This window comes from Muntiacus reevesi, chromosome 2, assembly GCF_963930625.1.
Source record: "Muntiacus reevesi chromosome 2, mMunRee1.1, whole genome shotgun sequence".
In the NCBI taxonomy this organism is placed as follows: Eukaryota; Metazoa; Chordata; class Mammalia; order Artiodactyla; family Cervidae; genus Muntiacus; species Muntiacus reevesi.
Genome location: NC_089250.1, coordinates 169,539,580 through 169,564,027, shown reverse-complemented (window position 1 = coordinate 169,564,027; position 24,448 = coordinate 169,539,580).

Sequence of the window (24,448 nt, the reverse complement as noted above, 5' to 3'; positions counted from 1 at the left end):
AGTGGCGTCCCTGCAGTCCCCGCCTGGGTCCCTGCCTCAGGGGTGAAGGCTGTGCCTGCCCAGCAGACCTCCCTTCCCACCCCCACCCTCCCCAGAGGCTGAGGTCAGCAGGTGCAAGGTGAATAGAACTTCAGCCATTACTCCCCTCGTAATCCGGACATTACGTTTATAGACCTTTCATCCCCACGGTTCCCAGAGGGCATTTGCAAATTTAACAAACTGTGCCCGAGACGTCCGGCAACCTCTCGGGCGAGCGATGAGAATCACTGCAGCAGCCCACCTCCCAAGCCCCTGCCCCGGATGCCGGAACCCAAGTCCAAAGCAGGGTCTTCTGTGAGCCCGTGGAGTCCAGCTCACGCCGAAGTTCCTTCCAAAGGACCCGGCTGGGCACAGCAGCTGTGGCCCGTCAACCCCTCAGCCAGCTCGGAGCCACCACCCTGATTCCCGTCCCAGGACAGCAGGAAGTCATCCCTCCCCTGAGGGTGTGCGCCCACCTTCCCGGGCACGGACTCTCTTCCCCGCTCTCAGCTCTCTGGTCTGGGGTGCGCCTTCCGACCCGACCTGGGGACGCCGCGCCCAGCAGAACGCAGGGCGGCGCAGAGTTCCCTGCAGCTCCGGGGACCCTGAAGGGTTTCCCATCGCTGAAAGTGATGGCACCTGCCGGGAGGCGAGATCTGTTTGCCGTCCCTGAGAGATACAGCGTTTGAAAGAAGGCTCCGTGCTGTGAACGGCCTGGAAGCTGCACTCAGAGTGTGGGAGCGGCTTGAGGAGCCACTGAACCTGTGGACCGAGGACCTCCCACGCCCCACGCTTGACAGTGCGCGGCTCCCTGCTTCCCCCAGGATGTCTGCCGAAGCGAGGCCATTCCAGCTGGACCTCCTCATGGGGACGTTTCTCAGGAGAGACCCCAGGGCAGAAACCAGTGCCTGGAAAGACCTCTCGCACCCTGCCCTTAGGTGTGAGAGGGCAACCAGGGGGGTCTCACTCACTCTGGCCTTCCAGGAGGGGATGGGCCCAGGCGTCCCCTTGCTACTTGCTTGTGTCTTGGAAGGCAAAGCCCGGCTGTGCCCTGGGGGCCTGTGAGGTGGTCTCACACACACGCACACGTGCACACACATACACGCACACACACATACACGCACACACACATGCACATACATGCATGCACACACATGCATGTACACACACGTGCACACATGCACACACATACATGCACACACACATACACACACGTGCACGCACACACACACTGGTTTCCACATGAGCCTGAGTGCAGGGTCCATTGTCTGGCCCCGGACTCTGCCGGAAGGTGAGATGCCCCTTCCCGGCACAGGCAACCCCACACCCGTGGGCCTTCCCTTGAGATGAGCCGCAGCCCGAAAGGCCCATCCACGCAGAGGCCTGGGCTCCGGAGACGCAGAGGCGCCGGGGAGGCTGCAGGTTTGTGGTCATGGTTGGGTCGCCTCTGGCTCAGATCTGACAGCCTGACGGAAGGCGGGTGGCAGCTGGGAGCGGGCAGGGCTTCAGCCCATCTGAGTGTCTTGTCCATGTAGCAGGGGAAATCCAGGCTCAAGGGGAGGTGGTTCCCAGCGACGGGGAGCAGCCCGCGGTGGCCGTGGGGCCTCAGGATGGTGTGGGGGATGGGGCACCCCAGAGCATCCGGGGACTGTCAGGGTGGTGGGTCCCGTGGGGCCTGTTGGGGGGCACCCTGGAGCCAGACCCAGCCACGGCTCCTCTGTCCTTCCAACCTTCCGACGGAATCTGATCAGGTCCTTCCAGAAAGGCCGAGAGCTCCCTGAGACCCACCCAACTGCTCAGTGACTGCGACACAGGGGCCCTGGGCTGCGACTCTTGCCGTCAGACAGGCCCCCGGGCCACCGTGCTGTGCCTCTGGCCACACAGCTGAGATCCAAGCCCTCTATCTTCTGACCCACAAAACGGGAATATGGCTTGTCCTGGCACCGCGTGGGAGTCAGAGCAGCACTCGCCGCACGGGGGTCATCACAGCACCCATTCCCAAGTCCTGGTTATCCGTCACCCACAAAAGTATGCTGCCTTAGTCATAGAAAGAAAGAGGGGCTTCCGTTGTGGCTCAGCTGGTAAAGAAAGAAAAGGTGAAGTTGCTCAGTCATGTCTGACTCTTTGCCACCCCCATGGACTGTAGCCTACGAGGCTCCTCGGTTCATGGAAATTTTCCAGGCAAGAATACTGGAGTGGGCTGCCATTTCCTCCTTCAGGGATCTTCCCCACCCAGGGATCAAACCCAGATCTCCCGCCTTGCAGCTGTAGTCATAGCACTTCTCTGAACAGAGCTGACTTTGCTGCCCTGTCCCGGTGAGAGGGGTGCAGGCGTGGTGACATGGCGGAAGGGTGGGCTGCTGCCTGTGTCTGGGGGGAGGGACAGGGACCGCCCTTCTGGGTGGGTGGGCCTGTGCGTTGGCGGAGCCCTGTGGCAGAAGCCCGCAGACCCCTGCTGGAGGATGCTGGCTCCTCCCCACATAATGCAAGGGGGGATGGAAGCAACCTGGGTGGTGGCTTACATTCTGGATTTAATCGTCCTTAAAATTGTTCCATTCTGGGGCGGTATTTCTCCAGATTCGGGTTGTCCTTGAAGAGGGGACCCCACAACCTCACATCTGCCTGATGCATAAAAGCTGCCAGCTCCTCCCAAACCCACCCCCCCCCCCCCGCCCCGACTTTGCTGCAGACCTGCCCAGGCTGTCTGAGGAACCAGACGAGGCCGCCTAGACAGTGGATGCCGCCTCCTCCCTGGCTCCAAGTTCCTCTTCCTCTTCCTGCTCTACTGTCAGCCCCGCCAGCCTTTGGAGGAGTTTCTCTAGGAGAGGAGCTGGTGGGTGCTAACTGTGCCGTCCACGGCGGCCCGCCTCTCCCGCTTAGGGGCCCCTTGTGCACCCTGATCCTTACCGCCCAGCCCCGGCAGCCTGTCTGGCTCAGCCTGATCCCTCATTCCTTCTGGGTGGGTCTCAGCCTCTGAGGTCCAGCACTGGGGGGTCGCCAATCCTGCAGGACAAGCCTGAGCTCCGTGCAGGCTCTTGTGAAACCAAGACTGTGGATGTAGGAGTGTCCACCGTGTGAGACCCTTATGATGTAACTGCTTCCTCTACGCACAAACTCGTGTCCTCAGTTTCCCCACTGCCCTCTCTCTGGTCCCACCTTCTTCTGGAAACGTCTGCTCTCTGGACATTAAAGCACATATGTCTGGGGGCGCTGGGCTGGACCCAGGACCCCAGCTCCGTGTGTCTGAGATCCAGGTGCCTGGGCTCAAGAAAGGGTTTCCCAGGAAGTTGACTTTGAAGCTAGAACCTGAAGCTGTACAATGTTAGTCTGGAGATTGGAGCGTCTGGAGGATGGGGGTGGGGGGAGCAGGGTCCTGGAGGAAGAGCAATTGGGCAGTGCCTCCGGATGGCTGAAGGTAAGAAAACGCAGCCAGCATGTCTGAGGAGCCACAGAGGTCAGCAGATCAGGTGGGGGCCTGACCCAGGAAGGTGGGGTGGGCTTCCACCCGTGGTGGGGAGATTGGATGTGTTCTGGGAGCAGGGCGCGTCACCAGAGCATCTTCCCAAATGCCCTCCCTTAGTGATCCAGCAGCTAAAGAAGCCCCCCCGTTTTCTGCTCAAGGGTCCACTGCCTGCAGAAGCAAGGTGAGCACAGAGCCCCGTGTCCTCTGGGCCGCCTCCCCTCTGCTGGTTCTGTCCTCCAGCCATGAGGAGGGAGCTGGCAGGCTAGTCAAGCATGATGGCCCAGGGCACTGGGGCCGCATTTCCTCCAGAGAATCAGTACTTCTCTCAGCCGCAGAGTCCAGCTCCTGCCTCTCCCAGTCAAGGCTCCTGCAGCCTGGAGATAAAAGTAGTCACTCTATTTCCTCCTACAACTCAGGATCCACTTGAATTTTAATTACTTCTTTTCCTTTCTGCTCTGGACTTAGCTCCACTTACTCCTCATCCTCACCCAAAGAGGGTCACCCATTGGGCGTCCAATGCATCCTTGAGAAGGTTGCAAAGCATTTGTAGCAAGTGCTGTAACGTTGCCCTGTGGACCATGGTCAGATACTCTGACTGCACATCAGAGATACCTGTGATGCTTCAGAAAAATGCAGATTTCCTGGCCACACCCTCAATTTCCAGCAACATCATGTTGTCTTTTGAGAAAGTCATGTTAACCTGGTGTGGGAAAACTCCTTGTGGTCTGAAGCCTACTGCTTCTCCGAAATAGGATCATTTCTTTCAGGTAAGAAGGACCACTGAATGAGCAAATAGGATGTCATTGATTTCTCCCTGGTGTCCCAAAGCTAAACACTAGTCGTTGGCCAGTGATTTTTGTGGGAGACACAGTGACATCATCAATGATGTTGGGGTCAGAGCAGAGAAATAAAAGCCATGTTAATTTCAAGCTCCATTAAAACTCTAGTTTTAAAAAAAATCAATATTTTCTGAACATAAATGAGAAAAAAATTGGTAGGACATGGAATTCCATTTCAAGCTTTTAAGTCTATGACCAGCAAGGGATGAAAATATTGGCAAAAAAAAAAAAAAAAGTTTGAGTATTTGATAATCTCCATCGGAAATGCTATGTACAAGTATAGATTATTTTAGATAATTGTTTATTGAAGCAAATTGATGTCGCAGGCATTGGATTTTGACAGAAAGTCAACTTTGCCAATGGAAACATCTAATACCCTAGAACCTGTGAGCAAATCAGGGGATGTTCTCTCGAAGTGGACTCTGCTCTTCAGAGAGGATGAAATGGACTTTTCTGTCCAACCCTCTCGTTCTTCCCACAGCGGTCAAATAACACCTTCTTGAAGGGACAGGAAAATCAATGATGGACCAGAAGTGAACGTCCTGGAGAATTTCCATCTGTTTGGATGAAAACTGCTGTAAAACTCCCTTGCACTGTTTGAAAAGTACTTTATTGCATTCCTTTGGTTGTTGATGGTTTTCCTTGTGTGATAAGAACATATAACCCTGTGGAAGGGCTGGGGGGCTCTAAACCCTGCCCGTGGGCAGCCCAGCCTAACCCCCTCCCCAGGACGAGGCAAGGACGCAGTCAGGGCTCAATGATGTGTGGGATCAGCCAACAGAGGAAACGTTAATTTCTGTGCACAGTTCGCAACCCTAAGAGTTAAGAATTTCAACTCCAAATGCCTTCTTAAGAAAAAGCTAAAACTATTTCGCATAATTCAGTTTTCCTTTTTCTTTTTTTTTTGAAATGGAAACAAGGTACGTTTACTTCAATAAGTCTGTAAAACAAGTTAGTGTTTTGAAGAGTTGATGCTTATTCTTAAAATAATTTGTTAGGTGCGTCCCATCTGTGATCACATTGTGTCACTGGAAAGAAAAAGCTACCACGTCAGCTACCACTGATTTCAGTCTTGTTGGATCACATGTGGTGTCAAGCATGGGATTTCCATTCTCTAATGGTGTCCAGGAACCTAAAGCTGCAATTTCCTGATGCCTGAGTTTGCAGGTGACTTCCAGGAGCCTCTTTTCTCCTCTGATAGGTGATCTGTAGTCAAAAACATGTCTGTTTCAATCAATCCATCCTGCCACTTTGGAAACTAGATGGCCGCTTTGCCCAAAGAGATCAGATCCACAGTTTGTGTCCAGAAGAATGAACCAAGTTCAGCATCAACTGCTGTGCCATTCAGGCACATTCTCCTGCTTTTGTTTTGGCAGAGATTTCCTGTCACCATATGTGGCGGTCAGTCCTTGTGTGAGGTACTTGATTCAGGCTGAGCTGGCCGGTTCATTGGAGCCTCAAGAGACCTCTTTGCTGGCAGCTTTGGTCTTTCTTTAGAAAGTGCCCCCAGCCAAGATGGGTGGAGCAATTTCTTGGTGGAGCCCTGGCTTCATTGTCTCTTAAAGGGTTGCTGGTTCCAGACCCACAAACTTTATTTGTCCAAGTGGGCTTGGATCCCCCTGCTTTTCCCACCTGCATCAGTTTTATTTCCCTCTTTGAACCACCCACCTCCAAATCCCCGTTGTTGTGGTTCAGTTGCTCAGCTGTGTCTGACTGTTTTCGACCCCAAGGACTGCAGCATGCCGGGCTTCCCTGTCCTTCACTAACTTCCGGAGTTTGCTCAAACTCATGTCCATTGAGTTGATGATGCCATGCAACCATCTGATCCTCTATCGAACCTTTCCTCATCCTACCTTCAATGTTTTTTCCAGCATCAGGTCTTTTCCAAATCCCCATGGATTTGTCCAGATCCCTTTGCCTCCCCTGGGTTGGCAGGGCCTCTCCACCCAGTATTTGGATCAGTCGGAACATGAGAGCTCTAGTGAGTTGCCCACACATCTTTCCAATCAGAAGAATTTGGTTTGGTTTTCTTTGGAATTTTGCGTTTGTCACCACGAGTTTCAACAGCTGCACATCCAGGGCGAGGCTGGCTCCCTCGGCCCTGACGCCAGGAATAGTCGGTGAGGATACGCCAGAGGCAGCCAGCACTAATTGTTCCAATCCGCCACCTCCCCTGGCTCTTGGTAGGGAGAAGCCCCCTGCTTACTTGGGTTTCTTTACTTGGGTTTCCTTTAAGGCTCGCCTTAGACAGTCTAGAGGACGGACATTCTAGCGATGCTTAGATTTTGAGGAGCAGATGTTTTTGAACAAGTCCCTCCAAATGGTAAGCCTGGACTTTGATAATTAGGTGCAGATGATAAACTTTCACATAAGAAACCAGTGTCTTTTACTATCCTTGAGTTTTAGTCTGTGGAGTCTGTGCGTCTCTCTGCACCCAGATTGCTTGAGAAGTGAGGGGTTCACTCCCTGACAAAGGGGAGGGACGAAAAGATGAAAAGAAGAGACTGATTTTCAAAGCCAATTATGTCCCTGTCTCTGAGATGCAAACCAAAGTTTGGAGAGAGAAGAAGTGGTGTGTGTGGGCGTGGATGGGATTTTCTTAATCTGGGAAGCTGGTTCGGCCCATGAAACATTTCATCAAAAGCTAATGTGAAACTGATGTGCTCATCAATATTTATGTCCTCCCGGCTGGCTGGCTGTGGGGCCCGCAGCCCCCTCCCTTCCCTTGCCAGGCCGTTCAAATACTTCGGCAAAGGAAAACAGTGGAGCCAAATAGTACAGTTCGGCTCAGAAGTGTTTCCTTCCTGTAAACATGCTGTCTCCCTTCCTTTTAGCTATTTATTTTTCACTTGAAAGCTCTGGCTCCCTCCCCAAAACTGGAAACACTTACTGAGTATCTTCAGGCAGGCTGCACTTGGTCCAGGCCCTCCAACCCCAACGTGGCTGAAGTTCTAGAAGGAAGGTGGGAAGAAGAGGCGACCTTTGGATTCCATGGACCTCTTGTCTAATGTCGCAGCAGCTCCGAGGAACAGGGGCGAGGATGGTCACCTTCTACAGGCGAGGAAATGGAGGTTCTGAAAGCATCAGTAACTATCGCACCCACTGGGAGCAGACCTGGACTTTTTTGGAGGAAGTAAGAGCCATCCGCTTGTCCCCAGGCTTCCCGGCAGTTCACGACTGGCCTGTGGTGGCCTCGGGAGCTCAGCCTGCCTGCGGAGCTCGGGGTACACTTCCTCAGCAAAGAGGGCTCAGAACCTCCCTGAGACCAGCAGGAACCTCTCCCACTGCCCCAGGAGTAAATCAGCTACTTGGGCATGGTCCTTGGTAGACCACGTGTCCTAGAGAGCAGGGCAAGGTTGGATCTAAGCGATGTCTGTGGCTGAGTATCTCTCCTGCTCCCCAGCACCAAGGAGCCTCTGGGAGAACATTAGCTATGCAAGGAGGGTGAAGGGATGGGGAAGGCGTGGCAGGAGGCAGCCACTCTCCTGCACAGGCCCGGGTCATCTGGGGCTCAGGTGTCCCTGAGATCTCATCATAGAAGATTTCTTGCATTTGGAGCCAGAGCCACACGTATGCACGTCATCCTGAGCTTGTCCCCAGGAAGGAATTGCTTCCTTTAGAAGTCACCGCCTTTGCCTTGTTTTACACCGTCTTCGTGATCCCAGAACTTCTGAGCTTGATTTTATAAACCTAAGGGGAAAAAAGGCCCAGCCAAACCTGAGGCTCATTACTCATAGAAACTAATTTTTAAATACACAACCCTAGCATAAATTTACATATAAAGAAGGATGTTGGTTGGGAAAAAAATCTGTTATCATAACATTGTGGTTGGCATACAAAACCACAGGAGGCACATATGCAGAAGTTATGGTTGCTTGGCAACCATAATTGCCCAGTTTAATGCCTAAGCAGATAGACTGATGGTTGAAATGCAGTGTGGGGAAGACCCCACACCTTCCACCCCTGGGGTGGCAGGTGAGTGCACAGGGAGGGTACGTCTTAGATGAAGACCTGTCCAGAGGTCTACTCTACACCTGAGACAATGGCCGTGCCCACAGTCAGAGCCTTTCCATCCGGCCTGCCCTTGCTGCGATCCATTTGTTAGCTCTGCAGAATTAACAGCACACAGGCTTGCTCTGCCCTCTGGGGTGGCAGGACGGGGGCTGGAACTTGCTGGCAACCACCGTCTTGTGCATGGCAGAAGGCCCTGGAAGGTCTCGGAGACAACGTGACCGGGGTGAGTTGGGGCAATGGTTTGCATTCTCAGTTGGGAGCCAGCTCGGGGAAGAAGGGCGGCAGAGTGAGCCATTGACTCCAGGATCAGCCCCCCGCCCTGACCCCCCGCAAATTCCATTTCAGTGGTTCCTTATGGTCTTAGAGACAAACTCTGAACATCATCTAGTCCTGCAATGAGGCTCCACACAGCAGACTGTTCCTTCTTGTCCACTTTGTAAACGGACCCCACTCTCTGGTGGGAGAGATACAATCTAAAAGGGAAGGTGCCCAAGTATCGGCTTGGTTACTCGGCAGTGTGAGCAGCCCGGTCTGTCTGTGGCAACTGGGTTTCTGAGCACCCTCGAACTGACGAGAGCGAAAGCCTACCCCATACCCTCCACTCAAGGCCACTGCCTCTCTGCAGGGACCAGCAGGAGGCCTGGGGTCCATGGCAGAGCCCCGAGCACTTTCCAGAACCTCCAGATCTGCTCTGCCAGTTAGCACGGAGGTCACCCACCCGCTTGGAACCTCAGTTTCCTCATCTGTTTTGTGAATTCTCTCACTGTAAATCAAGCACGGTGTACAAAAAAATGAGGCAAAGAGAGAAATTCAAAGAAAAACCATCACCTCAATATGCTTACTTATTAACCACTGCTCATCCCAAGCCTGGAGGAGGGCATGGCAACCCACTCCAGTATGCTTGCCTGGAGAATCCCAGGACAGAGGAGCCCGGTGGGCTATGGTCCATGGGGTCGCAAAGAGTCAGACGTGACTGAGCGACTAAACATATCCAAGCCTGGATCTTATTAGTGAAGAGAGCGGTATGGGTGCTTGTGACTGGTGGTGTGGGCTGTTTGCTGTAACACTGACCCTGTTCCACCTTCTTCTTTCTCAGAGCATCGGCTCCAGTGGGGGGCGGGGAGGCAGATCGCCTCGGAGGGCTTTGTCTCATCCTTATCGGTACCTCGGGATTGGAAGAAGGAGTAAACCGTAGGCCTCCTTGGTCCTAAGTAGCAGCGCTGACTTGCCATTGCGTCAGGGTGACTGTAGGGGCCGTGTGGGGGGCCGGCATTGTTCCTGACGTCCTTAAGATAGCCTCACTCTGGGGGGTGGGTGGGGAGCTCCGTATCAGGTGCGTCTCGGGAAGGAAGGAGTAGAGCGTAACTAAAGAGAGGTTTCAGCGCTCACGTATTTATTCATGATGGACAGGTGTATTTTAAAGTTGATCCCTGTCTCTGGCTGGGCTCCCCATTAATAATGAAGAAGGAAAAGCTAAAAGCATAGAACCACCTGGAAGAGACTTGAATATTCTCAGGTTGAAAGACTTGCCCCTGTCTTGGTTTTGCTAAAATAGCTTGTTCATGAGTCCATTATATGGAGCCTATCACACTGAACTAGTAAATGGAGGTTTTTCTCCAATAGTACAATGTAAAGTTTTAGGAAATCTACTAAAAGGGAATAAATTCAATTCACCCGCTATTCTTCTTCTATTATTTGGGAATAATCACCATAAATACTCTGCACTTGCCCCTCCATCTTCTTATAGCTAGAATTTAACATTCTGTTTTTCTTCTCCATTTTCTTTTTATCATGAAATCATATTTTTTAATTTGAAATGTATTCATCTTATTTTTAATTTTTTAAATTAATTGGGCTTCCCAGGTGGCTCAGACCATAAAGAATGTGCCCGCAGTGCAGGAGACCTGGGTTCAATCCCTGGGTCAGGAAGATCCCCTGGAGAAGGGAAAGGCTACCCTCTTCAGTATTCTTGCCTGAGTAGGCTACCATCATAGCTATTCAAAGAGGATTCTAGGGGAGTCTTTTCAAATGACCTTCCTATTTTAATTTTATTAATCTCATTTAAAATTTTTAAATAAGTTATTTGGCTGCACCAGGTCTTGTTAAGGCATGCAGGATCTTTAGATGAAGCAATGTGAACTCAGTTGTGGCCTGTGGGATCTAGTTCGCTGGTCAGAGCTCAAACCTGGGTTCCCCTGCATTGGGAGCAGGGAGTCTTAGCCACTGGAGCACCAGGTAAGTCCCAGTTTTATTTTCGATTTTATTAACAGTTGATTTGCAATGCACAGTTGATTTAAAGTGTTGTGTTAGTTTCAGATGTACAGCAAAATGACTGAGTTATACATTCGTATATACAAATACTCCTCTCTCACATTCTGTTCTCACATAGGTTATCCCAGAATGCTGAATAGAGTTCCCTGTGCTGTTCGTAGGTCCTCGTGGCTTATCTACCTTCTGCATAGTAGCCTGTGCTTGTTAATCCCACGCTCCTGATTTATCCCTCTCCCCTTCTTTTCCGTTGGACAGTGAACTTTCCAATGGCACAGACCCTCTCTGTGTGCAGAGGTCATAAATATCCTGTTAGAGGCATGAGTGCAGGTGCCCATTAGTTTTTATCAGAGTACCCCTCCGCTGCGCCAGCCGAGGTTTCCGGTGTTCCAGTGTGGAGAAAGGCACATAGTCACGGCGTCCGTCAGGGATGGCACGTGGAAATGCTTCTCATAACCAGGGCGATAAGTATTATCTAAAGAGTGTGCGCTCAGCTCATTGGCCACACCACTTGGCTTCTTTTATGGCAGAGAGACTTAGCATGCAGTCCAAGCTGAAGGCCCCTTATCAGCGCCGCCGCTCCGTCACCCACCGGAGTGGTTATATTTATTATGAAAACATTGCTCAACTTTATCACAAGTTAAAACGCCTGTACATTCTGCCCAGAGGGTGCAGGCAGAAAAGCCTGCAATTTCTCCTATCTGGACGCTGTCTCTGTGTGGGATCTTATTTTGATAACTGAGCATTTTGAGTTCCATCCCTGGCCTGTGAGTTAGATTTTTCTCAAATTCCTTCTTGGCATGAGGTGGAATACAAATACACATACCCATAAACAGCCTTGCAAACATCTGAGCTCCAGTTCCATGACGGATGCCACAAAAACCACTGATCGAAAATCTTGCTATTTACATGCATATATATATATATATATATATATATATATATATATATATATATATATGTATTTTGGGGGAAGGGATGAGACAAATGAAAGACCAGCCCACGTGACTGAACTGATCCTACAGTGGTTGATTTCAATCCTCAGATCTCGAGTCTCCCTTTGAAATCTTCGCTCCTCATAGGGTTTGACATGGTCCCAACTGCCATACTGCTCCCTGCTTCACTCGAGAAACGTTCCCAGCGTGAGGCACGCTGACTTCCTGGAATTCTCTGGGATCCTGGACTCAGGTCTTGCCCGTGACCTGCTCCCTCTTCCCAGGTGCTCCTAGATTTAGTGGCACTTTTTCCTGGTCTTGCCAGCCTCCTTCTGACTTTCTGCCTCTTTTGCTGGTTTCTGAGGCTTGCCAGCTCTGTTCCCCATGCTCTGCGGCACCCCAACCCGAGCTGCAGAAGCCGGGGGAGCAGGCCGCTAACTGGGGGGCAGGGCAGCCCAGTTTCTGTTTGGCTCGGGCTGGCCTGGGAGGCACTCAGGCCCTTCCCTGCCTCTTTGGTGTAGATTAGAATTCCAACCTGCAGTGTCCTTAGAGACCTGTCTGGAACTTCTGCATTTTTCAGAAGAGAAAACTGTCAGTCCATTGACTCATTCATAAACACTTACCGAGTGCAATGCACGTTCTCAGACTAGCTCCAAAATCTAACTGGATGAAGTAAATAAAACAATTCATGGGGTGGGAGCTGGAGGGTTCTATCTATTCGCTGAGGTCAGTTCAGGAGCCTATTCGCAAATGTCTACTTTTGTACCCCCGAGTTTCCTTTCCTTTATTTTCAGACAGTATCTGCGTCCATAAAGTTCCATCCATGGCTGTCCGTTCCCTGAAACGACACCTTCTCTTGTTGTTTCTGTTTGCAGGTCTGCACACAGCTGCCTTCATCTCCAAGGCCAGCTGCCTCGAGAAATAGCATCACATTTCCCCGTGGACCTCACTGCTCCTGCACATGAGTCACACCGGGAGAAGAGGTGAGTCATTTAAGTACTTTTTCTTCTTCCCAGGTTTTAAGTTTTTATGTTGCCTTTGCAAAATGCAGCGAGGGCTGGGAGGTAGATGTAAAGGGTGCAGATGCATCCCGAAGCGATGGTTCAGAGCAGAGGCTCTCTGGGCCGGGAGAGAAAATAAAGGGAAACTCAGGAGATAATGTCTGAGACAGATTGTCAATAGCATGTGGAAAGGCCACTTCACTTGATCAGCAGGGCTGTTTGGAGCAGAATTTTGATTAAAGAAGACATCCCGGGCAGGGCTGGTGTGGACAGGCCGTCTGAACTACAACTGCTCAAAATGAATAAATGTGAACCTCAGTGCGTGAGACCATGGTGAAGTGGATCTGTGGGGGGAGGGGTCCCCATGCTTCCTACAGTTACCAGCTCAAGGTTTGCCTGGACCAGCGCCCCCGTGGAAGTTATGCATGGAGCTAATAAATCTGAGAGAAAAAGCAGAAAGCTTCTGACCAATTGCATGATGTGGGCAGGTCTGGGGACTAGGAACCCGGTGGTCTTCCTTCCACAATCTTGGACTGGCAGCCAAAGCCTTCACTGTACCAGCTCTGTGCTAGCGCCTAGCTGTCCTCCTCAGACCCCTCCCCTTGCCCATCCACCCCCAAACACAGGCAACTAAAGCATTTCAGTGGGAGAAATACTTGTAAATGTCTAAGTTACCATCACATGGAAACTTCTAGAAAAAAAATATTTTGCAGTCTGTGGTCCCGATGTAAATTTCCTCTCCCTTTGGCCCCCTGGACCCTGGAAATTGGAAGTTGCATCCGTATAGGATCAGACCGGTGCTCGCTGAGGAAAGGTACCTGAGACTTGGGCTGTGCATCCCTGCCTCCCTACCTCCCGGCCCTCAGGCAGCCGTCGTGGCCCCTCTGGCTGTCACCACCCCAGCTGCTCCCCTTCCTCCTTGCTGTCTTACCCAGTGTTAGTCGCTAGGTCTTGTCCGACTCTCTGTAGCCCCCCAGGCTCCTCTGTCCATGTGATTCTCCAGGCAAGGATACTGGGTCGCCATTTCCAATTCCAGGGTATCTTCCCAATCCAGGGGTTGAGCCCGGGCCTCCTGCATTGGCAGTTGAATTCTTTACAGTCTAAGCCCCCAGGGAAGCCCCATCTCACCCAGGAAAGTGACCATTTCCAGGATTGTGTGGAGAGATGCGCTAAAAAGTCTCAAGATTCTGCCTGGCCAGCCTGCCGTAGCCACATGTGGGTCTGGGGCTGGGTTTGTGGCTTCCTGGTGCGAAGAGTGTGTATATCACTATCACACACCACTGTTTCTCAGGGAGGGGTTTGGCGGCTTCCCATCCCTGCAGCAGGGTCTGCCCACAGTGATCGCCAGCCGCCTGCCCAGCCTATAGCCCGTTCACTGTGTTCTGCTCGGCACTTTGGCTGAAGGGCTAGGTCATGGCCACGGGAGGGTGGTGGCCGAGGGCCTGGGTGTGGCCGTGGGGGAGAAGCGTGGGGAGCTGGGCCCTTTCCTGGCCCCTGACTCCTGCCGTGTCCTGCCCATCCCAGGCCGGGCCCCACCCTTTTCTCTCCACGATTCCTGTCAGCCTGGCCTCTCTTCCCTCCTCTCCTTCTGGGCCTGGGAGACAGGTAGAGAATGTGTGATTGATTTACACTCTGCAGGCCCCAGACGTCACTGTGCTGACCCCTCCAAGGAGCACGTTGCCTTTGACCCAGAACCTCAGGGAGAATCACACGAGGGGGGACAGGGACTGTGGGGGGATCCTGCGGGTGGCTCTGAGCACTTTCAAAACGGCACTGCCAAGCTTGACCAGGCTCTGAAAATGTCGAACTTGAAGCTGGAAGGGCAGGCTGTGTTCATTTCTGCCCACAACCCTCTGGGCTTTGGGCCTGATGAGTCTTGGGCCATACGCCCTGGAACCCAGGTCCATACGCCCTGGAGCCCAGGTCTACGTTTTGGAACCCAGTCCATACACCCTGGAACCCAGGTCCACACGCCCTGGAACCCAGGTCCATACGCCACGCGCCCTGGAACCCAGGTCCATGTTTTGGAGCAGCCATGAATTTGCTGATATAAGAAATTTCTGGGAACGGCCTTCCTGAGTACTGCGCCTTGTGGCTAACTTGAGTCCTAGGGCTGCAGGGGAGATTCTGGCATGCACCAGGGTGTGGGATGCCTGCATGAACCCCTTTCCCTGCCAGGGTCTCCCAGGTCCCTTTCACCAGCTTCTTACCCACCTACCAGGAGCAGCAGCCTCTTGGGACCACCTTCCGCTAATGAACTCCAACCCAGGCTGCACAGAACCCACAGGTACCCTGGAGCTGTTCCTCCCAAAGCGTGATCCGGGCTCCTCCCTAACCTGCTGTCCGGACAACAGACTGACCCCAAAGGGGTTGCAGAGAATGGAGGCACGAAGCAGCCACTTCTGGGCCGGGGAGAGAAATTAGGACAATTTATTATTTCCCTGTTGCACGGAGTAAATAGACTTCAAGATAAATTATTGGTACCCACAGCCTGCTTGATGCAAAACCCTTAAGTGAGAGCAGACTTTAATGAACATATGCTGGTCCACCCTCCCCTTCTCACTTCAAGCCCGCTATTAACTTTCTATGCACTCGGGGACCTTTGGCTCATGGCCTAAATAATAGAAGAATAATTAGAATAATTACCAGCGAAGGCCAGGTCAAATATCTAAGGATCTTCTTTTAACTATTTGGTTATCTTTATTAAAAAATGTTTTATATTAACCAAACACTGTTGCTCTGCATCTGGAATATTTATTTTCTATAGAAGAAAATCATTGCTCTGCATCAGGGGCAGCTCACAAAATAAAAACCACAGTAGTTAATGACCTTGGGGCCCAGGCAAGTATGGATGAACCTTTCACGCCAGTTCTGGGTTCTTTTTTCCAAGTCAGGCTCCACTCCAGGGTAACTGGGAAGGTGGAATGCAAATGAATCCAGCTCAGCTGAGGAGCTCACGCGGACACAGGGACTTGGGTCAATTTTTTTGCCTTTCACATAGTTGTTCTCACCGGGGGAGGCAAGGGGAACTCAAGTCCAGGAGGAGGACCCCTGTCGAGCCGCCTCTCTGTGGCCAGAGGGCAGCAGGGAGTGGGACCCTCATGAGAGGGTGTCAGGGCACGTGGGCCCGGTCAGGGCCGGCCTCCTCACTGAGGAGGGGATCTGGGATGCCACCCCACGCCCGCACTCATGACGCCAGCGTAGTGTCCGTTCACCCCTGATCTCTATGCAGACAGAGCCAGGCTGTGGCGGGGCCCAGGGCTCCAGTGCCCGCCTGGGACCCGTTAGGTCCGATGCCCAGGGCACAGACATCCCTGAGCGCTGGTCACTCTTTCCTCATGCATCAAGTTGGAGATGGTAATACTACCCACTTTGTGCTGAGTTGTGCAGTTGCTCTTGATGTTTTCATTGAAATACCCCAAATAAAGGGCAGATTCATGACATCCTGTTGTTTTGATTCCTTCTCCGCATATCATAACTACTAAATAAAGCAAAAGAATAGGAAAAGATCACCCATGTGCTGCTCTGGGTGAGACCCTTGGTTCCAGAACGGGTGGCACTCTCCACACGCCCTACCCACCACCTGGTTGGCCATCCTGCCGCCAGGGAGGTCCGCAGTGGGGGGTTGCCCTGTGGCCAGGGGGAACTCAGGGGGACCCCTGTGCTGACGCTAGGGCTTGTGGAGAACAGCCGTCCCCGTGGACAGAGGGCTGGGGGCAATCCTAGCCGTGGGCTCTGCTCCGAAGCCAGGGTGTGCAGTATGACCCTGCGCCTCCCCTGCATGCCCAGAAGGGAGTAAATGAAGGTGGGCTTCCGCACAGCCAGGCAGCCATCCAGCTTGTCACTGCCGTCTTTACATATTCCTCCTCCTCATTTTTGGTAATTAATAATCCGCATCAATAACGCCAGGCTTCAAACCCGAACCTACTGGAAACCTGGCAGATTCCCACCGTCTCTCCGCTGGGTTTGTTTTCACCCTGAAAGCGTCAGGGCTCTGGTGCAGGGCCACCGTGAGAAAAACGCGGGCAGGAGAGCGGGGCTTTGGCTGCCTGGTGGGCACCGAGTTAGCGTCGAGGCCAGGCCCCATCCTGGCCAGAGCTCCTAAGAACAGCTGAAAACCGCTTCTCCCACCTGAGCAGGTGCTTGCCTCCTGGCGTATCTCTAAGACACTGATGAGTCTGCGAGGGTCACAATGTGAGCAGCGTTGAATCTGAAATCCCCACGTGCAGGTCCGCCTCCCCATGTCCGTGGCGTGCCCCCCATCCCTTTAAGACCTGCTCACTCATGCAGAGAGCGCTCCAACTCCAGAATCGCAGCGCGTAAAGCCGGCCCCATCCCTCCCGCGTTGGAGAGATTCCTAAATGAGAACTTATTATCAAGCTGTCATTCTTCCGTAATTACCCACAGCCAGGACGCTTTCGGTTGTTTCCATATCATCCAGAATGACACAGACTAGATATTACCCTTGTCTGTGTATCGCGTGCAGCGCCTTTGCAGGCGGTACTCGCCCATTTGCATTGCGAAAGAGGCAGGGTCCTGACAGAGGATTTTTTGAGCTATTAGGAGGCACTTATTAGTAGAGATGGAACCATCCCCCCACATCATTTCCTTGCTCGTAATCATTATTTCTACAAATTCTCTGCACCTTCCAAAAATTCTAGGGCACGCTTGTCTAAAAAGATGGCCTGACGCTGAAAGCATTATTCATTTGAGTTAATACAGCTCCAAATCCGGATGGTTTATTCCTCAACATTTTCCGGAGATCTGTGAAGGAGCACCTGGAGGGAAAACCACTCGATACGTTGCTGGAATGCAGACCCACGTGTGTGCATGTGTCTGTGTGTGTGTGTGCGTCTATGTAAATGATCAGAAATTGTGGGTGTGATGTGCACACAAAATAGAGGAAAAATATGTCGCACAGATGTGTGGGGTGCACACAAGATCCAAGAGAAATGTGTGTGGGGAGGTACACACACAAGATACATCACATGTGTATGTCCGAGCTACGTGTGCACGGGCGAGCGTTATTTGTATTTGTGCCTGAATATGTACTTGTGTGCATATGTACACTTTAAACACTGGCTCAGTGAGCATGCTGCTTAGCAGGGGTTTAAATTTGCCTCCCAAAGAAAATTCTATACTTAAAAAAAAGCTCCGTTGTGGTAGCAGAGAGCATGCAGGGTTTAGCATGTTCTCAGCCCCTCTGCATTCAACCCTTCCTTATGTCATTAGTCATTCTCGTGCTGTTTAAAAATCCCTTGGTGTCAAGTGGGTGCTCAGACCCTCCACTTGTTTTCAGAACAACACAAAGAGCAGCTTCAGGAATCAGACCATCACCTCCTCCGCCCTCTGCTTTCACAGCCTCCATATTTCTTTCCTTTCCCTTCCTTGTTTAGCTTTTCGGCTCCTTCCCTGTGGGCACAGAGCGGTCTCCAAGCTCACCTTGCCAGGACCTCTTTTGTCTTTCCGAGTGTTTCTTGTTGCCCCTTCTCATCGAGGCCCAGCCGGGTGTGGCTCCTGTCCTCAGGAGACTCAGGGAGAAATATCTAGAGCGTTTCCCCTTTGAAACGGGCTCGTCTCTGCAACCTCTCCCCACAGCCGTGAGCAACCCTCGCTTTGGGGCCACCTGTCCAGTCGCACGCTGGCTGGGGGCTGGTCTGCGGACCGCCCCGCCTGCCCCCGCCTGCTGCCCAGAGGACAGAGCTGTGGGCAGAGGCGGCTCTGCTGAGCTTGCTGACCGGGTGCCCTTCCTTGGGCCCCAGCAGAGTAGATGAGGCTTACAGGGAGGGGAAAAGTGCGCAGGCTGCCCCCTGGATGGAAGAAGCCGGAGCTGGGACCCTGAGGATGTTCTCAGCGAAGACCCGGGGAACGTCCCAGGGAACGTGGAATTAAATTTCAGTATCATCGCTATTATCAATTATTATTTATTGCGCGCCCACCGGCGGCCCTCGAGCGCTCCAGGTTTAATGTTTCAATAAGACCTTATTTGTACAGTTCCCACCAGGGTCCCGAACTTCAGTTCTTGTTCAAATCAGCTTCCTCATGAAGCTTTAATGGTTTTTAGATTCTTGGATTAAACCTCTCTTGTCTCTCCTTATCCTGCGTCCTTATATTTCTTCTGCAAGTGCTAGGATGCTCTTTTTTAGTTTTTCCTGTAAGCGTTGCATCTTTCTGGCCTCTCTTTTTTTTTTTTTAATTCATTTTCCTTTTCCCCTTTTGTCCTTTCCCTTCCCTCTGCTGGCAGGTGCAGTTCTGAGTCCTTCACCTGCTCCAGGCCCACCTTTTGGCTGAGAATGTGTTTCCTTCTGTCTGCCCTCTGTACCCAGCCTGTGCTGGGTGGTGTGTGCTCCAGCCTGGCATGGAAGCCATGGGGCTCCCCACCTGTATTCCACAGTGTTTTGAGGGCTGTGATGAGCCTGGGTGGGGAAAGGCTTGAAAGGCTGGGATGGGAGAGCAGTCAGGCAGGGGTGCTGTCTACACCGGGAGAGGGGCTCTGCCTGCTTGGGGTGCCCGCTGGCACCTTTGGTGCCCGAGTATCGCTTTCTGATATGGTAAGAGAAATCCTCACTTGAATTTCAGCCAATTCGGCCTAACGTGAATCAATAACCATTTCCGAGTTCATTAAGGAGTTGGCGGGCACTGTTTTATGAACCTTTATTGTTCAAGAGAATCCGGAGCGCCTCTCTGTGAGTGCTCCGGAAATATGAATGACTCCAGCACTGTGACCCAAATGCACGTGTTTATTAGACTTTGTAGACGAAGGCTGGAATACAATTTTAGATATAGTTTCTTTATCACTAAGAGAGAAGGGGTGGGGGAGGGAAGAAGGAAGAAAGAAAGACAAGAAAGCAGAAGGAGGGAAGGGAAGCAGGCAGGGTCCTGCTGCTGGAAGAGCAGGGCGCGGAGCGGCAGCTCCATCCTTCAGTCTCTGTCTTTGGGAAACTTCGTCTAAATCAAGCAAAGACAAGCTGACTGCAAATTATGCTGAACCACGGCGAGGTGAGGTGGGTGCAGCCCCGTTCCGGGGAGCGTTTATCAAACACCACAAACTGACATCCGTTTTCTTCAGATCTGATAGATCACACGATATGAGCCAGGAGAATCTGGCATCAAACAAACACACCCCCATCACTTTTTGGAATGAAATGCGGACGCGGAGCCCCTCTCTGCCCCAGCCCTGTAATCCCCCTAAACTACGGCTGCCCTTGGGAGCGGTACACTCAGGCTTCAGAGAAAAAAGAATTAGTGTTTCATTTTCCAGGACTGTCACACCCCACCTTAATGAGCACTTAAAAGAGATGAATGTGCCAAGAATGAAGAGATTTATTTGAGATATTTAAATAATCTCTCTCAGCGATAACTAAGCCGACACCCTCGGCTCTCACAGTGATATTTTTCTGTTATTTTTGACAATATCCGAGAGAAGTTTGTTGCTTCTCCAGCCTTTGTGTAGACCCTGCCCGGCGTGTGGGTGCTTCTAGGGGGAGAGCAGGAGATGACACCCACCAACATGCTCTCCTGCACCACGCAGAGCATGCCAGCGAAGATGGTTAATTACATTTCCAAATGCAAACAGCTAAACAAATATCTCGTTAATTTTCTTAAAAAAAAAATGAATAGTACAACAGATCTTCAACACTTTACAGCCCACTAAAAATCCTTGTGAGAGTTATGGCGCCGTCCGTTACAATCAGCCATGAAGTACATTACAAAGGTAATGTGGGTTTAAGAAGGGACTACCGCAGAATGTATATTTTCATTATCAAAAACGTTAAGCCATTTATCCTGAGGAGTCAGAATAATCATTAATGGCTGGGAATTTATGGTGCCAGATCTTAAACTAATGTGAATGATTCCAGGTGTTACTAATGGCTTCAGCGAAATGTGCCAGGATCTACATCTTCTACTAAATCTGAGGTAATAGTCGGACGCTTAATCTCGACAGATGAGCAGCAATTTAACTGACACATTGATTGGATTCTGGAGGCTGAAATGGCACCCATTGTGAAGGGACACGGTCAAACAGCAGTCCGAGGGCGACTTAGAAGTCATTGCCTGTCCGGGCTCCCCTGTACCATGGGAGGCAGGGAAGGCACGAAACCTACTTGCAAATGATGATATTTTAAGTGCGCGATGACTTTTTGTGTGACATTTGCGATGGCGGAGTTTAAGAAGCTCCTGCCAGCCTTGAAGCCTTCTCTCTGAAATTTTGGGAACATTCTTCCAGTCCAGAGCAGCTGATGGGAGAGGTCAAGCCAGGTGAATATTTCAATGGGGGCCCACCCACGCTAATTTAGTGCAGCCCGAGGAACAAGCTTTGTCCCGCTGCGTGCGGTGGCACTCCCATCCCAGCCTCCTTTCTGCTAGATGCCTTCGCTGAATGGAACTAGGGGCTCCCCGCCTGACTCTGGGTCAGGACCGTAAGCATGCATGGAATTGGACCTTGGAGGTGCTGGGGATCCCAGGTCCAGAGACACGTGGAGCTGGACGCCCCTCCAGCCTCGTGTTCATTAACAGTGACCGCTGACGCCGCCGGACCCAGTCCCCTGCATGCACCAAGGGCGTGCTGGACCTTCCTGACTGCTGTCAACATCCTTTGAAAGCGCATAAAAATAAATTATCCATAGGTTTACCTGTCGGGAAGATAGATTCGGTGCATCCGACTGTTGCAGGCATTTCAAGTGACAGGGTGCCTGTCACGTTGCCGTAATAGGGTCAAACAGCTGGACGGGGATTTAACGCTCGGCGAGGCCAGAAGGGCCGAGCACTTGTAGGGGAGGATGGATGGAGTGACGGGAGGCAGCGGGACCTGTTTATTACGGCGTTTTTCTGCTCCACTGCAGACCTGTAATGATTGCCACAGCGCCCGGAGCGCGAGTGACGGCTGCCCTCTCTCTTCCAGCACCCTGAGGAGCAGGGTGAAGGCAGAGGACCCCCGTCTTCCCCGCTGACCTATGGCTTTGCTCCATCGAGGGCGCAATTTACTCCCCCTGACAAGCATCTGGGAACGGGTGCGGACTGCGCTGGATCCATCTGTGCAGGTCAAATAAAAATTAGTTCAATGAGTACTTCAGAGTGCCTTGCCAGGATCAGGTATTCTAATGAAAGAACAGGAGCTCCGTATGTCCAGGGCCCCTTCCTTTGATGCCCTTCATGGGGGTCCATGCAGCCTTTAGCCTCATAAGTGAATGGGAAGATGTAATGGCTGAGTTGATGTTCGCTGGGATTCTGAAAAGCTTACATGATTTCTGCAAGAGGAGGTGGGCTAACATGGGCCTGAAAGCAGGCCGTCTGTGGTCACAAGGTCCACATGGCGCTGACCCGGGTGACTCCCTTCTCAAGCTGAGGATGGCCAGGCCACAGCAAGTCACCCTGTCCCCAGGGGCCGGCGCTCTGAGCGGGGTTTGTCCCATCAGAGTTCACTGCAGGCCCTCCGCAAACCCTGGACACCGAGTGTGTTTGACTTGAGCTGGGTTCGGCCTGTTGGCCCCTTTGCTGATCCAGTTTAAACTGGGACCCATGGGATGATTCTTATTTATTCTGTAATATCCGGCATGGTTCTGTTTCATTGTATTCCATGGAGATGGTAATTACGGACAGAGGGGTCTGGCGTGCTGCAGTCTATGGGGTCGCGAAGACTCAGACAAAGCTGGGCGACTGAACAGCAACGTCTCTGTAGTAGGAATGGGGGAGCCACTGTCCTGGGGCTCATAGACTGAGGGGTGCAGAGACACAGAGGCCAGCGCAGGGGTTGGGGACGGTAGGCTGCAAGGCCAGCTCCAAGCTGGGCGTCCCACGACGTTTCCAGTCCTTAAACTGGAGCCTTGATGGCTTCCTTGCTGGGGTGCAGCTTTCCCTGGACCATGAGAGGAGCCTTGAGGACGCTCAGCGCACCTGAGGCAGGAGTGAAGAGGAGCTCCAGCCCCTGGTCTGACCGAAATCCCACGTGGACTGGGGTCCAGGCCTCACCTCAAAGGCATGCACCGTCAACTGTCCACTTTCGCTCTTCTCTGCTTTAGAAAAAGGAGAGGGGCAACTTGAACCCCTGGAGCCAGAGCCCAGTACATTCCAAGGAAGGAAGGCTGCCATTCCACCCTCCCAGCATCGGTGGAACGTGGGATTCCACGCTGGCAGGGGAGTCACATTGCTTGTGCAGCAAGAACTAGAACTGTATTTCTAAGTGATGAAATAGCAAGTCCATGTCAAGTACTTGCTGCAGATGCTTATTTTTCCTGTGCCATCACTACCAGAGGGTCAGGGTCAAAGGGAAAGTTGTGAAACACCACGAAAGCACCCAAATGCTTCTCCGTTGGGAGGAGACTATGGTGAGGCTGCATGTGCAGGTTGGGAGCCCAGTCCTTGCCAGAAATGCTCACAGCACAGCGCCGGGGGCACATGCTTCCCAGAGCCCAGGTCAGACCCCTGCTTGGCCGTGGGGTGGGCCTCAGAAGCACTGGGTTCAGGCTCAAGAAGGTGGAAAGTTTGTCTTACGAAGGCGGATGGTCCTGTGTGGGTGGCCTTTGTGAGCTTCCAAAGGTGATCGATTATTTGACCATCTCCAGTGTTTGAGACCACGTCACACTTTCTGTGGGTCACAGATTGGACATCCTGAACTGCCATGTTCTCTTGGTGAAAGTTTAAGCTTGTGCAGACATTCAGGGCAGTGATCCGGTGATAAGTAGCGAAATCAGATCTGCATGTCCGGTGGCTCAGGGTGGCCCTGTCTGCTGCAGGGGACACTTTCCTTACAGGTTCTTCTGCCTTAGCAAGGGGGCAGGCGAGGTGAGCATCTCTAGGGTGTTGGATAAATGTACTGTGGGTGACAAGGAATGGGCAGCTCACAAAAAGCAAGATGGACAAGTATTTAAAATGTGCCACTTAGTGAAACACCTACGAAACAGAGTGCAATCTGTAAAAACCATCAGTTCAGTTCAGTCGCTCAGTCGTGTCCGACTCTTTGCAACCCCACGGACTGCAGCACGCCAGGCTTCCCTGTCCATCACCAACTCCCGGAGCCTACTCAAACTCATGTCCATCATATCACTAAATAAATTAAAACCATATCCATACGCAAAACAATGTATAAAACTAGGTACGTGTAAAATGTGCACAGACAGAACACACTGGAATGGACCCTTTTGGGACTGGGGGTGAAGCAAGAGTAGAAATAGGAGGAGAGGAGACAGATGTTTAATTACGTGAAACAAAGGTGAGGTCCACATGAACGATGGCAGACGGTGCCGGGCACTGAGCTGTGTGAACGCAGCTCCCCCCGTCTGAGGGGCAGCAGGAGACGGGTGAGCACGGGACCCATGGAGGGTCCCCCGGGACGTGGTCCGCGGTGCGGGACCGACGAGGCTGTGTCAGCACACTCGCTCGAAGCGGGAGCGTCAGTGTCTCCCAGAGCACGGCTCGCTAAGGACGGGCTCTGTCTGCTCACCCACCCGGTTCTGGGGTCTCAGTACAGTGCACAGCATTGAGCTGGGGGTCCAGTGATGTTTTCAAATGAACCTTGGCCTGGTTGCTTACATGCAACGTCTTCCTCTCTTTTTATGATTATGAAAGCAAAGTGTATCTGGTAAAAATGCTCCAACACCACAAAAGAGAGCACAGTGCTTAAGACCCTCCCACTCTTAGTCCCCAGAAGCCCCCCGGAGACAAACACCATGGGTTTCATATACATTCTCAGCAGCTTCTGGGCATATACACCCAGGCAGGCTGACGTTGTCCCAATAACTGCTCAATCTTCATTGGAAGGACGGATGCTGAAGCTCAAACTCCAATCCTTTGGCCACCTGATGCAGAAAACTGACTCATTTGAAGAGACCCTGATGCTGGGAGTGACTGAAGATGGGAGGAGAAGGGGACGACAGAGGAAGAGATGGTTGGACGGCATCACCGACTCGATGG